General features: G+C 43.3%; 1 protein-coding gene across 2 annotated transcripts in view; it reads left to right on the forward strand.

Annotated features, from left to right (window-relative positions):
- cdh13 (cadherin 13, H-cadherin (heart)) overlaps positions 1 to 16,360 on the forward strand; it is a 1,064,070-nt gene that overhangs the window by 877,786 nt on the left and 169,924 nt on the right. The gene's annotated exons all lie outside the window — the stretch shown is intronic.

The following is a 16,360-nucleotide window of genomic DNA, read 5'->3' on the forward strand; positions in this document are numbered from 1 at the left end:
TGATCTTATTAAATGGCAGAACAGGCTTTAGGGGCTGAGTGGCCTACTCCTGCTCCTAACTCGTATGTTCAAATGTTCTGCTGCAGTGAGGAATTTACTTTCTGCCTTCAGCTTACAAGCCTTTCTTTGGAGCCAATCTCTGGCAATTTCCTCATGTACCTTTGCTTCTCGAGCTTTTCTTCAGGTCAGAATGCTTCTTTGATTTTTCCTTCAGTATTCCACAGTTTTAATTTTTTTTCTACGCTCTCTGTGAGGTTTTGAGTTGTTCCATTGGCTGCCACCATGTTGTAAGGTGTTTAGTGTAGTTTGGTAGATCTTATCAAGGTATTTGTGTCTTAGGTAGTTCAACAGTAAGTATTTTTAACTACTAGAAACCATAGATATAGTCACGGTAAAGGTCCAAAGGGGTTGTCTCCATGCTTGTTTCTACATACGTCTCTGTTCAACACTACAGTGGCCCCAAGGTGTTGGTCATGTGATCTTATACATCGCTCTGTGAGCAGTGCTGTACTCAGCCCCACATTAACCCTTTATGTGCTAGATCCTTATACAAATATAAGTCACATTAAAATTGAAAAATTTCCGCAATTACAAGTTCCTAAACATGTTATGCCTAATGTGCATGACAGGTGGCTAAATGGGCAGAAAATTTAACTTCTATATCACAAGCAGAATTGAATGCCCACCCCCAAGGTGAGTTTGGAGGGAGCGGGGGAGTAAGTGTTGTGTGAGGACCCGGCTGCCTTCCCACCTCTGCCCTGATTAAGTCCAGGGCAGGAAAGTTTGTGTATGGCCCACTTAATGGCCTCGTCCTGTTGCTAATGGTATTGAACCAGCAATGGACAGGGTAGTCGCTATGCGGGGAGCTTGAAAAGCAAGCCCTGGCATGTTTATTTGCAGGTTACCAGGAAGGGTCCATCATTGTCGGATAGTGACCGATCGAGGGACGAAGCATCAGGAAGAGGAGGGGCCTGCTGAGACCCACCCCCTGCCTTTGCCGCCATCCTCTCCCTCCTCCCACAACCTCTAACCTGTTCTCTTTCAGCTGTGGCCTGGGTCGCTCACTGATCCTAGACCTCTGGTGGATGCATTGTTGGCAGCTATCACCACTCCTCCAGTAGCGCTACCTAGACTGAAGAGCTGCTGGCCTTTGATTGGTCGACAGTTCTTAGGAACTCTGCCCGCAGAGTTCTTGCTCTCAGGGAAGGACTGCCACTGGCTACTTAAGTGCTTGAGTGGCACTTAATACAGCATGCCTTCCCCAAAGGGGCGACATGGGACTGTTACAGGCTCTCGATCGTCTGGAATAAATTCTGCCTCTGGTATGTGTTCAACAGCTTCTTGGGCCCTGATTGTTTATGCTGATTTCTGCGCAAGTTACATTTGTGTGTATTCTAATGAGTTTCACAGGAAATTTAATTGGAGTGTGACATAGGCAGAATGATTATGGGAGTTAGCTGCATTTTTGAACCCAACTTCCAGGATGGACCCACAGGGGAAATTCCTGGCCATTGTATATTCTTTTTTCAATACATTAGTTTGTAAGATTATATTTCCAGCATTCCCATAAACATTCTTTTGGATCATCAGCTTAATGTAAAAGCCTTGAAATGTTACCAGTGAGTTTGCAATCTAATTTCAATGCGCCACTTTATTCCTTATGAACTGCAGATGCCCGCATTTATCTTACATTTCCATTCAGTTCAGCAGATCCAGCTGGCTGCTGTCAGCATTCTGTAAATTTGGAAAAAAATGAGCTCTTTGGCCTCTGAATGTCTGCAGACATGAAGTCAGTAATACCAGGCAGCAGGTGACAGGAGTATGGTATGAATGCTAATGTTCACAAACTGCAGTGTTCAGGCCCCAAGATGAAAACATGTCAAACTTGATTTGCCCTGTTTTCCAGCCAAGAAAGCACTGGTGTCAGTTGCTGTAGGCTGACTGAAGTACTAATTTATGGTGGAAAAAAATGAATGGGTTTCCTGTTGCAATTATTTACACCCTATCAACAATATAAAGTAGGAAATGGCAGTTGATAAATCAAATAGCACAAAGAGAAGGCAGTCACAGGTATTAGAGCACGTATCCAAAAATGCTTTAGAGTGTGAAATCTCTCCTTTGATTCTTTCTCTTCTTTGTTTTCAAATCCCTCTATGACCTTGTCCCTCCTTATCTCTGTAGTTTCCAGCCTCACAATCATCCAGGATATCCGCACTTCTCTAATTCTGGCTTACTGAACATTCCCAATATTAATCGCCCTACAAGAGGTTGTGCCTCCAGCTACAAATAGCCTACATCCTCAAATCCCCTCCCTTAATTCCCTGATTTCTATCTCTCCGTCCTTCGTTTGAATGCCCCTTAAAACTTTGACCTCTGCCCTAGTATTTGCTTATGTGTCTTGGTCTCAAATATTACTTCACAACACTCCTGTGAAACGCCTTGGGATACTTTATTACATCAAAAGCGTTATATAAATACAAGTTGTGTTGTTGTAAAAGTGGGCAGGACAGCAAAACAAGAAACCCTTTGGTGCATTTATATTTATTTTTATGTGAAAATTAATCCCCTTAATTTCATCCTTTTTTTCTTGCTGCACAAAAGAATAGAATTTGTGGAGAATTAATGGAGATTTTAATGGTTTTGTTTTCTTTAATTCTTACAATGTTCCAGATATATTTCACATTACATGACACAAACTGCTGGTGACAGTGTTTCTTCTAAGAGTGTGCCAATGATCAGATTATTGGCAAATGGAGATTTATAAAAATAATATTTAAACAAGAGATTTATGGGCAGAACTTTCAATTTTGATGGGGGCATAAAATGGTTAGTCATAATCACCTGTCATATACCTTGATTGAAAATTAAGCGCACTGGAACAGGAGGAGGCTATTTAGCCTATCATGTCTGTTCATCCATTCAGTGAGATTATGACTGATCAGTGAGGCAGGTCCATATGTTCGCCTTTGCACCATATCCTGTAATATCTTTGGTTTTAAAAAGAACAATCAATATCATATTTAAAATTAACAATTGATCTAGTGTCAGTTATCGTTTGCAGAAGAGAGTTCCAAACTTCTCCCACACTTTGTGTCAAAGTGTTTCCTGATTTCACTCTTGAGAGGCCTGACTCTAACTTTTAGACGATGCCCCTTAATTCCAAACTCAGCAACCTGTGGAAGTCGTTTCTTCCTGAGTACACTGAGAACAGTTTTCCATAATATCTTGAAAATCTCGATAAAATCATGTCTTAACCTTTTAAATTCCAGGGAATCCAACCCTAATTTAGTGTAATCTCTCCTTGTGATTTAACCCTTGGAGTCCAGGGCCTGAATTTTCCAGTTGAAGGCCGGAAGCTGGAGTCTGAATTAATCCCAACATTGGCCTGAATTTTTCCGTCGGTGAGTTGGGGGTGGGGCCCACTGACCGACGCGCAAATGATGCGGGATAACGTTGGGTGGAACCCCTGACGTCATCCCGCCCCAGTTAAATATTCAGGAAGGTGAGGGCACAGCAAAATCAGCTGTCCATCCGCCGACCTGTCAATGGCCTCAATTGAGGCCATTGACAGGATCATTAAGGCAATTAAAGACCCTGCCCGTCCAACCTTAAGGCTGGTGGGCAGGCCAGGAGCGCCAGCGGGCTTCTGAAAAACATGAAACCTCATCCACTGGCGGGATGAGGTTTCATGTCTGATTTTAAAAAGTTTAATAAAGTTTTAGTCATATTTATTAACATATCCCATCTCATTATACTGTTTTTGATATTTGAAACACTGTCAGTGATCTCCCTGAGACAGCACTTAGTCTCAGGGAGCAGTGCGCTCTTTCGTGTGCATGCGCAAAAAGGTGCACGTTGACAGTTGAGGAATCCCCCCCCCCACCCCCCGCACAGGAAGCGCATAGGGCAGCCCGCTGGGCGAGCCTTATTTGGCCCGTCCACTAAAAATGGCGGCGGGGCCCGTTTCGGCGGCAGTGATTGGCTGCCGCCTGCCACTGAGCTGTTGGGACCTGCCCGCCCATCAAGGGCAAAATTCTGCCCCATTGTGATTTACTCTCCATCCTGGAATTGCCGAGAGGCGAGACTTTCAATCCTTGGATGCTGGGAGAGCCGGAGGCAGAGATGGAGATGGGCCGATCCCGAAGCAGACAGGTTAAAAGGCCCGCCACCATTCCCAGTACTTCAAATAATTGTAAAGCCCTCTCACCCTCATCCCCTTAACCCCCTCATAGCCCTTCACCCCTCTCAAACCCCTACGCCCCTTTATCCCCCTCACCCTTTGTCTGTAAGATAGCCAAGCCATCAGACTTTCATTTCCCAGGGCAGTAAAGATAATAAATAAACATAAGCAGCACTAGAGAGTCCATTAATGATTTTGAAGGCAGCTAAAAGCTTATACATCTGTCACAACTTTTCAACAACTAAGCAGGTGGCTAAGCTGATCTGCAAAGAATGCATGAAAACAATGGGAGAGTTTAAACAATTAGCTCTGGATTTCACACTGGGATAGCCTTTCAATATTGTATAATACAGAATAGTACTCTATCCAATGGATAATCTATTTTAATGCAGCTGAAGACTTTGCCACTTTTACAATGCTGTTCTGTCACTTGACAGTTTGGCAATTGCCAGAAGTAGCAACCTGGCAACCACATTGTTTAATTGTCACTTACCTTTTCCAATCACAGCACTGTCATCATTCACTTTAGTGAACACAAATAGAACTTAGGGTATAGCGCTACATGATGAACTGTAAAGGGGGAAGCACCATTTTTACTTACCTTTTGCCTATTTCCTCCTCTAATCCATGATTCATGCCTCCACTCACCAAATGTGATTTAGAAAGCCTTGCAAAATGTGTCTCATTGATGAAAATTGCAAAAGTTCTAAAATGCTCCCTTCCACAATGGTGCCAGCAACTTCTAAACAATAGCGTATAGGATTCCCAACCTGTCCCCTTTCCCACTTGGCAGAAAATGGCCAGAGACTCCATTGGAAGTGGGACCACACGGTCAATTTTTTTCTACATCCCGACTCCATGTTGTCCCAAAATGGCACTGCAGAATTCTGGCCCAGGTATCACTTTGGCAAATCTATGCTTCACTCCCACTCAGGAGCAAATAGGGCTGGGCAGAAAATGCTGGCCTAGCCATCGAAACTCACTTCCCATAAATTTATAAAAGAAACAAAATGTTCTTCTTAATGTGTGAAGCCCAGAGCTGCTGACAGTATTCCAGGTGTGGTCTCGCCACGGATTTGTATAGCTGTAGCATAACTTCTACCCCCTTGTATTCTGGCTCTCTAGGTATAAAGGCCAGGATTCCATTTGCCTTTTTGATTATTTTTTACCTGTTCATGACATTCTAATGATCTATGTACCTGGACCCCCAAAGTCTCTTTGGACCGCCACTCTTCTAGCTTTTCACCGTTTAGAAAGTGCTTTGTTCCACCTTTATATCTTTTTTAGGCCAACATGGGTGACCTCACATTTGCAGATATTACAATCGATTTGCCACAGCTTTGCCCATCTATTAATAACTCTTCGTAATTTTATGCTCCCATCTACATTGTTTACAGTGCTGCTTATCTTTGTTTCATTGACAAATTTGGATATGCAGTTTTCTAGCCCATCATCTAAGCCATGAATAAATATGGTGAATAGTTGAGGCCCCCATACAGATGTCACTAGTGTGGGATGCCACTAGTCATGTTCTGCCAATGAAAGCAACAATTTGCTTTCAACTCCATGAGTTTCAACTTTCGTTAACATTCTTTTATGAGGGTCTTTATCAAATGCCCTCTGGAAGCCCACATAAATAACATCCTTGGACATCCTCCTCTCCATGTCTTTATTTACCTCTTCAGAAAATTCAATCAGGTTTTTCAGGCACGATCTATTCTTTACAAATCCATGCTGGTGCTCTCAAATCTGGTGAAAATTTTCAAGGTTTTCAGTCATACCCTCCTTAATTGTAGAACATACCAACATACGAATTAGGAGCAGGAGTAGGTAATTCATGACTGATCTGATTGTGGCCTCAACGCTACGTTCCTACCTATCCCAATACCCTTTGACTGACTTGGCAGTCAACCTCTGCCTTAAAAATATTCAATAACCTTGTCTGCACTGCAACAAAAACAGAATTACCTGGAAAAACTCAGCAGGTCGGCAGCATCGGCGGAGAAGAAAAGAGTTGACGTTTCGAATCCTCATGACCCTTCAGCAGAACTGGTTGAATCCAAGGAGAGGGGTGAAATATAAGCTGGTTTAAGGTGGGGGAGGGGCGGGGGGAGTTGTTGGGTGGGGGGAGAGAAGTGGGGGGGGGGTGTGGTTGTAGGGACAAGCAAGCAGTGATAGGAGCAGATAATCAAAAGATGTCACAGACAAAAGAACAAAAGAACACAGAGGTGTTTAAGTTGGTGATATTATCTAAATGAATGTGCTAATTAAGAATGGATGGTAGGGCACTCAAGGTATAGCTCTAGTGGGGGTGGGGGGGCATAAAAGATTTAAAAATAATGGAAATAGGTGGGAAAAGAAAAATCTATATAAATTATTGGAAAAAAAACAGAAGGAAGGGCGAAGAAACAGAAAGGGTGTGGGGATGGAGGAGGGAGGTCAGGATCTAAAGTTGTTGAATTCAGTATTCAATCCGGCAGGCTGTAAAGTGCCTAGTCGGAAGATGAGGTGCTGTTCCTCCAGTTTGAGTTGGGCTTCACTGGAACAATGCAGCAAGCCAAGGACAGACATGTGGGCAAGAGAGCAGGGTGGAGTGTTAAAATGGCAAGCGACAGGGAGGTTTGGGTCATTCTTGCGGACAGACCGTAGGTGTTCTGCAAAGCGGTCGCCCAGTTTACGTTTGTTCTCTCCAATGTAGAGGAGACCACATTGGGAGTAACGAATGCAGTAGACTAAGTTGGGGGAAATGCAAGTGAAATGCTGCTTCACTTGAAAGGAGTGTTTGGGCCCTTGGACGGTGAGGAGAGAGGAAGTGAAGGGGCAGGTGTTGCATCTTTTGCGTGGGCATGGGGAGGTGCCATAGTTGGGGGTAATAGAGGAGTGGAGCAGGGTCTCCCGGAGGGAACGATCCCTACAGAATGCCACTGGGCAGGAGGGGGGGGGGGTGGGTGGGAGGGTGGTGGTGGGGGGGGGGGTTGTGGGGGTGAAGGGAAGATGTGTTTGGTGGTGGCATCATGCTGGAGTTGGTGGAAATGGCGGAGGATGATCCTTTGAATGCGGAGGCTGGTGGGGTGATAAGTGAGGACAAGGGGGACCCTATCATGTTTCTGGGAGGGAGGAGAAGGCTTGAGGGCGGATGCGCGGGAGATGGGCCGGACACGGTTGAGGGCCCTGTCAACAACCGTGGTTGGAAAAACGCGGTTGAGGAAGAAGGAGGACATGTCAGAGGAACTGTTTTTGAAGGTAGCATCATCAGAATAGATGCGACGGAGGCGAAGGAACTGAGAGAATGGGATGGAGTCCTTACAGGAAGCAGTGTGTGAGGAGCTGTAGTCAAGGTAGCTGTGGGAGTCGGTAGGTTTGTAATGGATATTGGTGGACAGTCTGTCACCAGAGATTGAGACAGAGAGGTCAAGGAAGGGAAGGGAAGTGTCAGAGATGGACCACAAGAAAATGATGGAGGGGTGGAGATTGGAAGCAAAATTAATAAATTTTTCCAAGTCCCGACGAGAGCATGAAGCAGTACCGAAGTAATCATCGATGTACCGGAGAAAGAGTTGTGGAAGGGGGCCGGAGTAGGACTGGAACAAGGAATGTTCCACATACCCCATAAAGAGACAGGCATAGCTGGGGCCCATGCGGGTACCCATAGCCACACCTTTTATTTGTAGGAAGTGAGAGGAGTTGGAGGAGAAATTGTTCAGTGTGAGAACAAGTTCAGCCAGACGGAGGAGAGTAGTGGTGGATGCGGATTGTTCGGGCAGCATTCCATAGGGATCCTTCCCTCCGGGACACCCTGGTCCACTCCTCCATCACCTCCTACTCCTCAACCCCCAACTATGGCACCTCCCCATGCCCACACAAAAGATGCAACACCTGCCCCTTCACTTCCTCTCTCCTCACCGTCCAAGGGCCCAAACACTCCTTTCAAGTGAAGCAGCATTTCACTTGCATTTCCCCCAACTTAGTCTACTGCATTCTTTGCTCCCAATGTCGTCTCCTCTACATTGGAGAGACCAAACGTAAACTGGGCGACCGCTTTGCAGAACACCTGCGGTCTGTCCGCAAGAATGACCCAAACCTCCCTGTTGCTTGCCATTTCAACGCTCCACCCTGCTCTCTTGCCCACATGTCTGTCCTTGACTTGCTGCATTGTTCCAGTGAAGCCCAACGCAAACTGGAGGAACAGCACCTCATCTTCTGACTAGGCACTTTACAGCCTTCCGGACTGAATATTGAATTCAACAACTTTAGATCTTGAACCCCCTCCTCCATCCCCATCCCCTTTCTGTTTCTTCCCCCTTCCTTTTGTTTTTTCCAATAATTTATATAGATTTTTCTTTTCCCACCTATTTCCATTATTTTTAAATCTTTTATGCCCCCCCACCCCCACTAGAGCTATACCTTGAGTGCCCTACCATCCATTCTTAATTAGCACATTCATTTAGATAATATCACCAACTTCAACACCTCTGTGTTCTTTTGTTCTTTTGTCTGTGACATCTTTTGATTATCTGCTCCTACCACTGCTTGCTTGTCCCTACAACCACACCACCCCCCTCCACTTCTCTCCCCCATCCAACGCCGTCCCCCCACCCCTCCCCCACCACCACCACCTTAAATCAGCTTATATTTCATCCCTCCCCTTGGATTCGCCTAGTTCTGCTGAAGGGTCATGAGGACTCGAAACGTCAACTCTTTTCTTCTCCGCCGATGCTGCCAGACCTGCTGAGTTTTTCCAGGTAATTCTCTTTTTGTTTTGGATTTCCAGCATCCGCAGTTTTTTGTTTTTGTCTCTACTGCTCTCTGGATAGAGAGTTCCATTGAATCACAACTACTTGAGGGAAAAAAAAATTCTCCTCATCTCCTGATCTTAAATGGGAGACCATTAAACTGTGCCCCCTAGTTCTGGTCTCCCCTACATGGGGAAACATCCTCTCAGCATCCACCTTACAAAGTTCCCTCAGAATCTTATATATTTCAATGAGATCACCTCTCATTCTTCTAAATGTCAATGGATACAGGCCCAACCTGCTCAATCTTTCCTCATAAAATAACTCCTTCAACCCAGAAATCAGTCAAGCGAACCCTCTCTGAACTGCTTCTAATGCAATTATGTTCTTCCTTAAATAAAGAGGCCAAAACCATGCATAGTACTTTAGGTGTGGTCTCTCCAATGCCCTGTACAACTGTAGCAAAACATCCTACTTTTATATTCTATTCCCCTTGCAATAAACAGCAACATTCCATTTGCCTCCCTAATCACTTGCTGTACCTGTATGCTGACTTTTTGTAATTCATGTACCAAGACACCCATATCTTTCTGTATCACTAAATTCTATACTATCTTTCCACTTAAAGATGCTGCTTTTCTATTTTTCCTGCCAAAGCAGACAGGTTCACATTTTCCCACATTATACTCCAACTGCTAATTTTTTTGTCCACTGAAATTCCTTTGCAGACTCCGTGGGCAAGCAGGGGGTGGGGCCCACTCGCCGATGTGTAAAATGACGCGGGATAATGTCGGGCGGAACCCCCGACTTCATCCCGCCCCATTAAAATTGTCAGGAAGGTGGGGGCGCAGCAAAATCAGCTGTGCGCCTGCTGACCTGTCAATGACCAATTGAGGCCATTGACAGGATCATTTCAACAATTAATGGACCTGCCCGTCCAACCTTAAGGTTGGCGGAAAGGCCAGGAGCCTTGGCGGGGAATAGAAAAAACGTGAAACTTCGTTCACCGGCGGGATGAGGTTTCATGTAGAGATTTAAAAAGTTTAATAAAGTTTTAGTGTAATTAATGAACATGTCCCATCTCATGTGACATTGTCACATGAGGGGGACATTTTAAGGATTTTCTTTTCTATTTTTAACATTTTTAAAAGTGTCAGCGATCTCCCTGAGGCAGCACTGAGCCTCAGGGAATTGTGTGCTCTTTCGTGCGCATGCACAGAAGAGTGCGCTCTCGCTTTTGAGGAAATCCCCCCGCCCGCACAGGGAGTGCATAGTGCTTCCCGGTGGACATCATGCTGGGCGGGCCTTAATTGGCCCACCCAAGTAAAATGGCGGCGAGGCCAGCTACTCCAGCGGGGATCAGCTCCTGCCCGCTGGAGGTTAGGTTTGGCCCGCCCGCCTGGCAGGCAGAAAATTCTGCGCTTTATGTCCTCTTCACAACTTACATTCCTACCTATCTTTGTGTCAACCTTTGATGTGGCACCTTGTCAAATGCCTTCTGCAAATCTAAGTACACTACATTCACATGTTCCCCTTTATTTATGTTGCTTGTTACTTCCTCAAAGAACTCTAATAAATTAGTCAACATGATTTCCCTTTCACAAAACCATGTTGACTCTGCCTGATTGCATTACGATTTTCTAAATGCCCCATTATAACCACCTTAATAATAGATTCCAGCATTTTCCCCATGACAGATGTTAAGCTAACTGGCCTGTAGCTTCCTGCTTTCTGTTGTTATGATCTGGTTAAAGACCAGTAATTTTGTGTTGAAGCAGACAAAGTTTGAAATCCCAGGTACATACTAGGAGAATAATACCTCAAAGTTCCACGGCTTTACACAAACAAAATAAATTTTAAAATATGAAGTCAGAAAAGTAAAATAACCTACAACATTTAATCTTATACTCCAACATTCAGAAAACATGAAGTAAATATGCATAAACAGGCAAACTGAGGTCGAACACACCATACTGCACATTAAATGGCAGATGCAACCATGATAGATCCTACAGATTTCTCAGCAACCCACCTAGAAGTCAGTGACCATTGTGATTCACAAATCTCATTAAAACTCTGTGTCCCTCATGAGGGATTTCAAATCCTAACTTTCGAAGATGCAGCCTCTAAATTGCCTCAAAAGCTGCTCTGACTGAGACTGCCTCAGTGACTGTTCGGCCAGGATTTCCCGGTCGGGGGGTGGGGCCCGCTCACCAAAGTGTAAAATGACCCAAGATGGCGTCGGGCATAAGTCCTGATGTCTCCATGCCCCATTTAAATTTTCAGGTAGGTGGGGGCTCAGCAGAATCAGCTGTGCATCTGCCGACCGGTCAATGGCCAATTGAGGCCATTGACAAAGTCATTAAACTAATTAACGGACCTGCCCGTTCAGTCTTAAGGTTGGTGTGCAGGTCGGGAGCCCTGGTGGGCATTAGAAAAAGCATGAAACCTCATCCGTGGGCAGGATGAGGTTTCATGTAGGTTTTTAAAAATGTAATTAAATTTTATTGAAAAGTTATGGACATTTCCCAATTCATGTGACAGTGTCACATGAGGGGACATGTCAGGGATTTTTCTTTCTATTTTTCAGGCTTTTAAATGTGCACCCGATCTCCCTGAGGCAGCACTTAGCCTCAGGGAGGTGCGCGCAAAAGAGCACACTTTTAGTTTAGGGAATCCCCCCACCTGCACAGGGTGTGCATAGCGCTTCTGTGCAGACATCACATTGGGCAGGACTTAATTGGCCCACCCACATAAAATGGTAATTGGGGCGCGCCGATTGGAGGTGTGCCTCCATGAGCCTGCTCTTCAACTTCCACCCCGACGGGGGGAAAATTCTGCCCTTCATCTCCCATTGGTTCAATCTCTTCTCCTGAGACTATGTTCCATGGGATTCACAAAGTTCCACTCCTGCCTCTAATTACAGGCACAATTCCAAGTTCTTCACTGACTTACTAATGATCATTAGAAAAGGAAGTCTGTCATAACTCCATTCAACTAGTCGCATGGTTGACTCTTAACTGCCCCCTGAAGTAACAAGCCACTCAGCTGTATCATACCACTCTCTGTTAAGAAGATTCACCACCAGTTGATTGGAACAACTAAGGATGGGTAATGAGAATTAATTTTGTCAGCGATGTTCACATCACGAGAATGTATAAAACTAAAATCAGCTTACAATTAGTTCGCAAGAACAATTATGCTTGACTGTATGAATTATCTTACTTATCCCAAGAAATAGCATGTATGATATTTATGAGTAAAAGATTGGCTGGACTATTTGAAAAATAAAAACCTTTACATTAGAATCCAGACCAAAGTCATTTAAACCAATTTGGGCTCTCTGAAAAGGGTAATTGTTAAATGCAGTTCAGTTAACTTAAATTTGAATGTGTAATTTTTTTTCTTTAAGAAAAGTGATTAATGCTGTGAAACTGGTTTCCTTTTATATTTTTCTACACATTACTTGGGGCATTTATTTTTTTTTTCTTGACGATCTCAGGACAGATATTTATTTAATGTTTTTATTTTTCAAAAGGTCCAGTCAATTTTTTACTCTTAAAAACCATGGATGTTATTTCTTTAGCATTAAGTTCTGTGATCAATATTTCCCCTAATATTCTCTACAGACATGGAATTATATTTTCTGCTTTGACATAAAGAAAGTAATTTTTATGCCAAATAAATATTTTCAGTGGGACTGTTGCCAGTAACTTTCCCCACCATCTGAAATGATTTTCTACCATTTCATCTGCAAACTCTGCATTAGGACCCAACTGAACTAAATCACAAATCCGAGCTGAACTTTCCCTTCCAATTTTCCCTCCTCCTTTCTTCCTCCTCTTAGGAAAGCACAAACTTATATTTAATTCCCTCTTTGCTCTACAGTGAATCTCAATTAGAAGGCTGGCAAAGGATTGCAAGTGCTGCAAATCATTGAGCAGCCATTTCAAATGAAATAATTCAAACAAAGGCAGAAATAATGATGGCAACCATCAGAGCTGCTTGGTGAAAGTATTATTTTTCAGCAACAGTGAGCTATACATTTGGGGATTTGGGACACTCATAAGAATAAATTCTTGTTCCATTTATTTAAAAGTGCACTCTGGAGTATTCCTTTAAATACGTGAAGAATGCAAATTGACAAGCTCGATAACTACATTGCAGAGGAGAAATGGCAGGGCTTTATTTCTTTAATGAGATGTAGAGGTAAGACAAGGACCAAAGGCACAAGAGAAGGATGAAGAAACAGTTCACAATTCATTCCTTAAATGTTTATCCTTTATGGTAAATGGTTGAATTCCACATTGAAATGACTTGATGAAAGCAGTTCAAAGGAAAGTATTTGTTTGATTTTAGTGCTGGGGAAAACAATCACAGAGCCTGATTTGATGCAGCATTAATTTATTCTTCAAAATTTGTGTAAACTCTCATAGGTTCTACTTTTGCTTTCTATTTTGAAAGAGCAGGCCAGAAGTTAGTTTGGCACCATCTTTGGGCTCAGGCTGAGCGCTCTGCAAATGATTCCAAGCTAGGACTCTCTTGACCAACCTGAAATTGGACCTCAAGCCTCATCTACCTCTTCAACACAAGCTACCAGCACTTGTCGAACTTGTTGGGTAACTCACCCCCAATGTGGAGAATAATTTTAGGTACATGACAGCAGCACTTGGGTGTATTTTTCCAATATGGCAATGGGGGAGGGAGGGTACTGTGAAACTGTGGGTAGCAATCCTACTCCTTCTACCTCTACATTTTTAAGGGGTTTAAAACAAAACTTATCTGTTGCTAAAAGCAAAATACCGCGGATGCTGGGAACCTGAAACAAAAACAGAAAATGCTGGAAAAACACAGCAGGTCTGACAGTATATGTGGATAGAGAAACAGAGTTAATGTTTCCAGTCCGTATGACCCTTCTTCAGACTGAAGAACAGTCATACGGACTCGAAACGTCAACTCTGTCTCCCTCTCTCCACTTATCTGTTGCTCATTGCCACAAGGACCATTGAAGGTTTCTGAGCATCGCAGCCAGTTGTTCTCAATGGGAACACATTTTCAAAGGAATGCTTTAATGGGCTTTAAGCCTTTTATTAACAAATTGAAAATGTCAAGTCCCTGATTTAGGTTTCCTTCTTGGGGTGATAACTTTGACCCCAAGAATTTAACGCAGCCTATACAAATTGGTTCTAGCAGTCTCTCTGCTAAATTGGTATGCTGTGTGCTTGTTTTATGCTGAAAATCAAGAGCAAGACATACCAATTTCAAATATTAAATACAATTTCAAATACCCGTTCTTGTATTGCATGCCACCAAATTTTCTGTTGGATGGCTGCCCTACCACTGATGTTCTAGCTCTAACCTGACCTTGTCATACACACTTCTAAAGACTCCTTTATGAGTGAAGAGGAAAATTCACATTCAGAAGTTTCTGAAGCCACAACTACAGAATCTTGACAGTTTTCAGTGATTTGTTCTGACAACTTAAGCAAAGAGACAGATTGCAGAACCTGCAAGACCTTAATCAAAATGATAAGTGACTAAGAAAACGTGTCCCACTTAATTGTTCGATCCCTGCCTGATGAATGGCATTCATGTTATGCTTTAGCATTTCTTAGAAGTCATTGAGGACAATGGGAAACTCATTGTGGACTCCCAGAAACTTCAAAGCTTGTGCCTTCGCTGTTGTCATCAGTAATGCACAAACTTAAGAAAAAAAACTTTCTTCAGTATTCACCAATTAGGAATGATGCTCAGTAGACCCTCTCCTACAATGCTCTAGGCTTCTGAGGAGGCATTTCATGGAGTTAGCTTTTCCAGTGTTAATATGAAAGCCTAATACTGTGGATGCCTGAAGTTCGACATGAAAACAAACTGCTGGGAAAACCCAGCAGCCAAGTAATATCTGTGGAGAGAGAAACCGAGTTAATGAGTTAGGTAGGTAGATAAAGCAAGAGTTGTGGGGAGGTTTTAAGCATGTACAGAGCCAGGGAAATGAGAGAAACAACAAAAGGGAAGGCCTGTGATAGGACAGAAGGCAGGAGAAATTAAATGACGAAAGGCAAAAGGAGATGGAAATGAGACAAGTAAAGAAATATATGATAGATATAGTGGGTATAAATGGGAAGAGCAAAACCATGACCAACAGCTGGCATCCAAAAAAAATAGGGTCAGAGGATATAATCTGAAATTGTTGGACTCAGTGTTGGGTCCAGAAGGTTGTAAAGTGTCAAATGAAAGATGAGGTGTTGCTTTTTGCACAAATTCAACCATTCACATTCAATTAATCATCCTCCACTATTTTCACCAACTTCATCATGATTCCACCATCAAACAAATCTCCTCCTCTCCTCCCCTTTCAGCATTCTAAAGGGGCCATTCCCACTGCAACAGCTGGTCCACTCCTCAAGCACCTTCTCACAGCACCTTTCATTGCAAGTGTAGAGCTGCAACACCTGACCTTTGACATTCCACCATCCAAGGTCCCAAACTCTGCTTGCAGGTTAATAAAAAACAATTTACTGGCACTCCTTTCAATTCAGTAGACTGTATTTGCTGCTGACAGTGAAATCTCCTCAATACCTAAGGTTGCCACCTTCAGACCTGAAAAGTGCCCAGTCTACCTCAAATTACCCTGGAGGGATAAGGTATCTCAAAACATTTGAGCAATAGATGAAGCTAGCTACTGCACACTGCTACTATGCAGTAGCAAGACGAGTGGTATTTTCTGGTAACAGGATGCTGCAGTCAAGCCAAAAAGACGTTCTGCCTACTATACAAATGAATAATGTAGTTTATGCATTTCAGTGACAGTACCGTGCCTGGTATATAGGCTGTATGTCCCATTGACAGGTGGATTGTATCAAACAGCGCATCCCTTTGGCTGTTTATAATAGATGGAGTAATGAGTGCACTCCATGCTTGTAAAACTCAGAACATATTATCGAATGTTAGATGTGACTCCATGATTGGACAGCAATTGTTGAACAATCCCATGTGTGCTAAGAATTACACACAAAAGCAATTTAAGATTATCAGTTGGATTTAAAATGTGGTTCACTTACGCTTGCTAGAAGCTACTTATATTCATATGCAGGGACATGTCCTCTGTAGGCAAAAGGAACATGTCCAGGCATTGTGTTTTTTCTGATTTAAACAAATTCCTAGGGGATATTGGTTCTCTGGTGCATCTTGTCCATGGCAACACCTTGACCAATCCAAGTTGACCTGCCAACTAATCTGTACCCTTTTTCATGCAGCATAAACTGTTGCTCACTTTGAAATTTGGCATTCTTGCATCTGTCCTGAGTACAAGCTGAAAAGCTTTGACAGCATGCCTTCTTTTTCAGCAATTAAAAAGATGAGGATTTTTTAAGTTGGGGAGGAATTGTTTGAAATTCTAATTTTCAAAGCCCTAAAACTAAGTACTTGAAAAGTCTGAAGCTCAAAG

The sequence above is a fragment of the Carcharodon carcharias genome, chromosome 7 (genome assembly GCF_017639515.1).
Source record: "Carcharodon carcharias isolate sCarCar2 chromosome 7, sCarCar2.pri, whole genome shotgun sequence".
NCBI lineage: Eukaryota > Metazoa > Chordata > Chondrichthyes > Lamniformes > Lamnidae > Carcharodon > Carcharodon carcharias.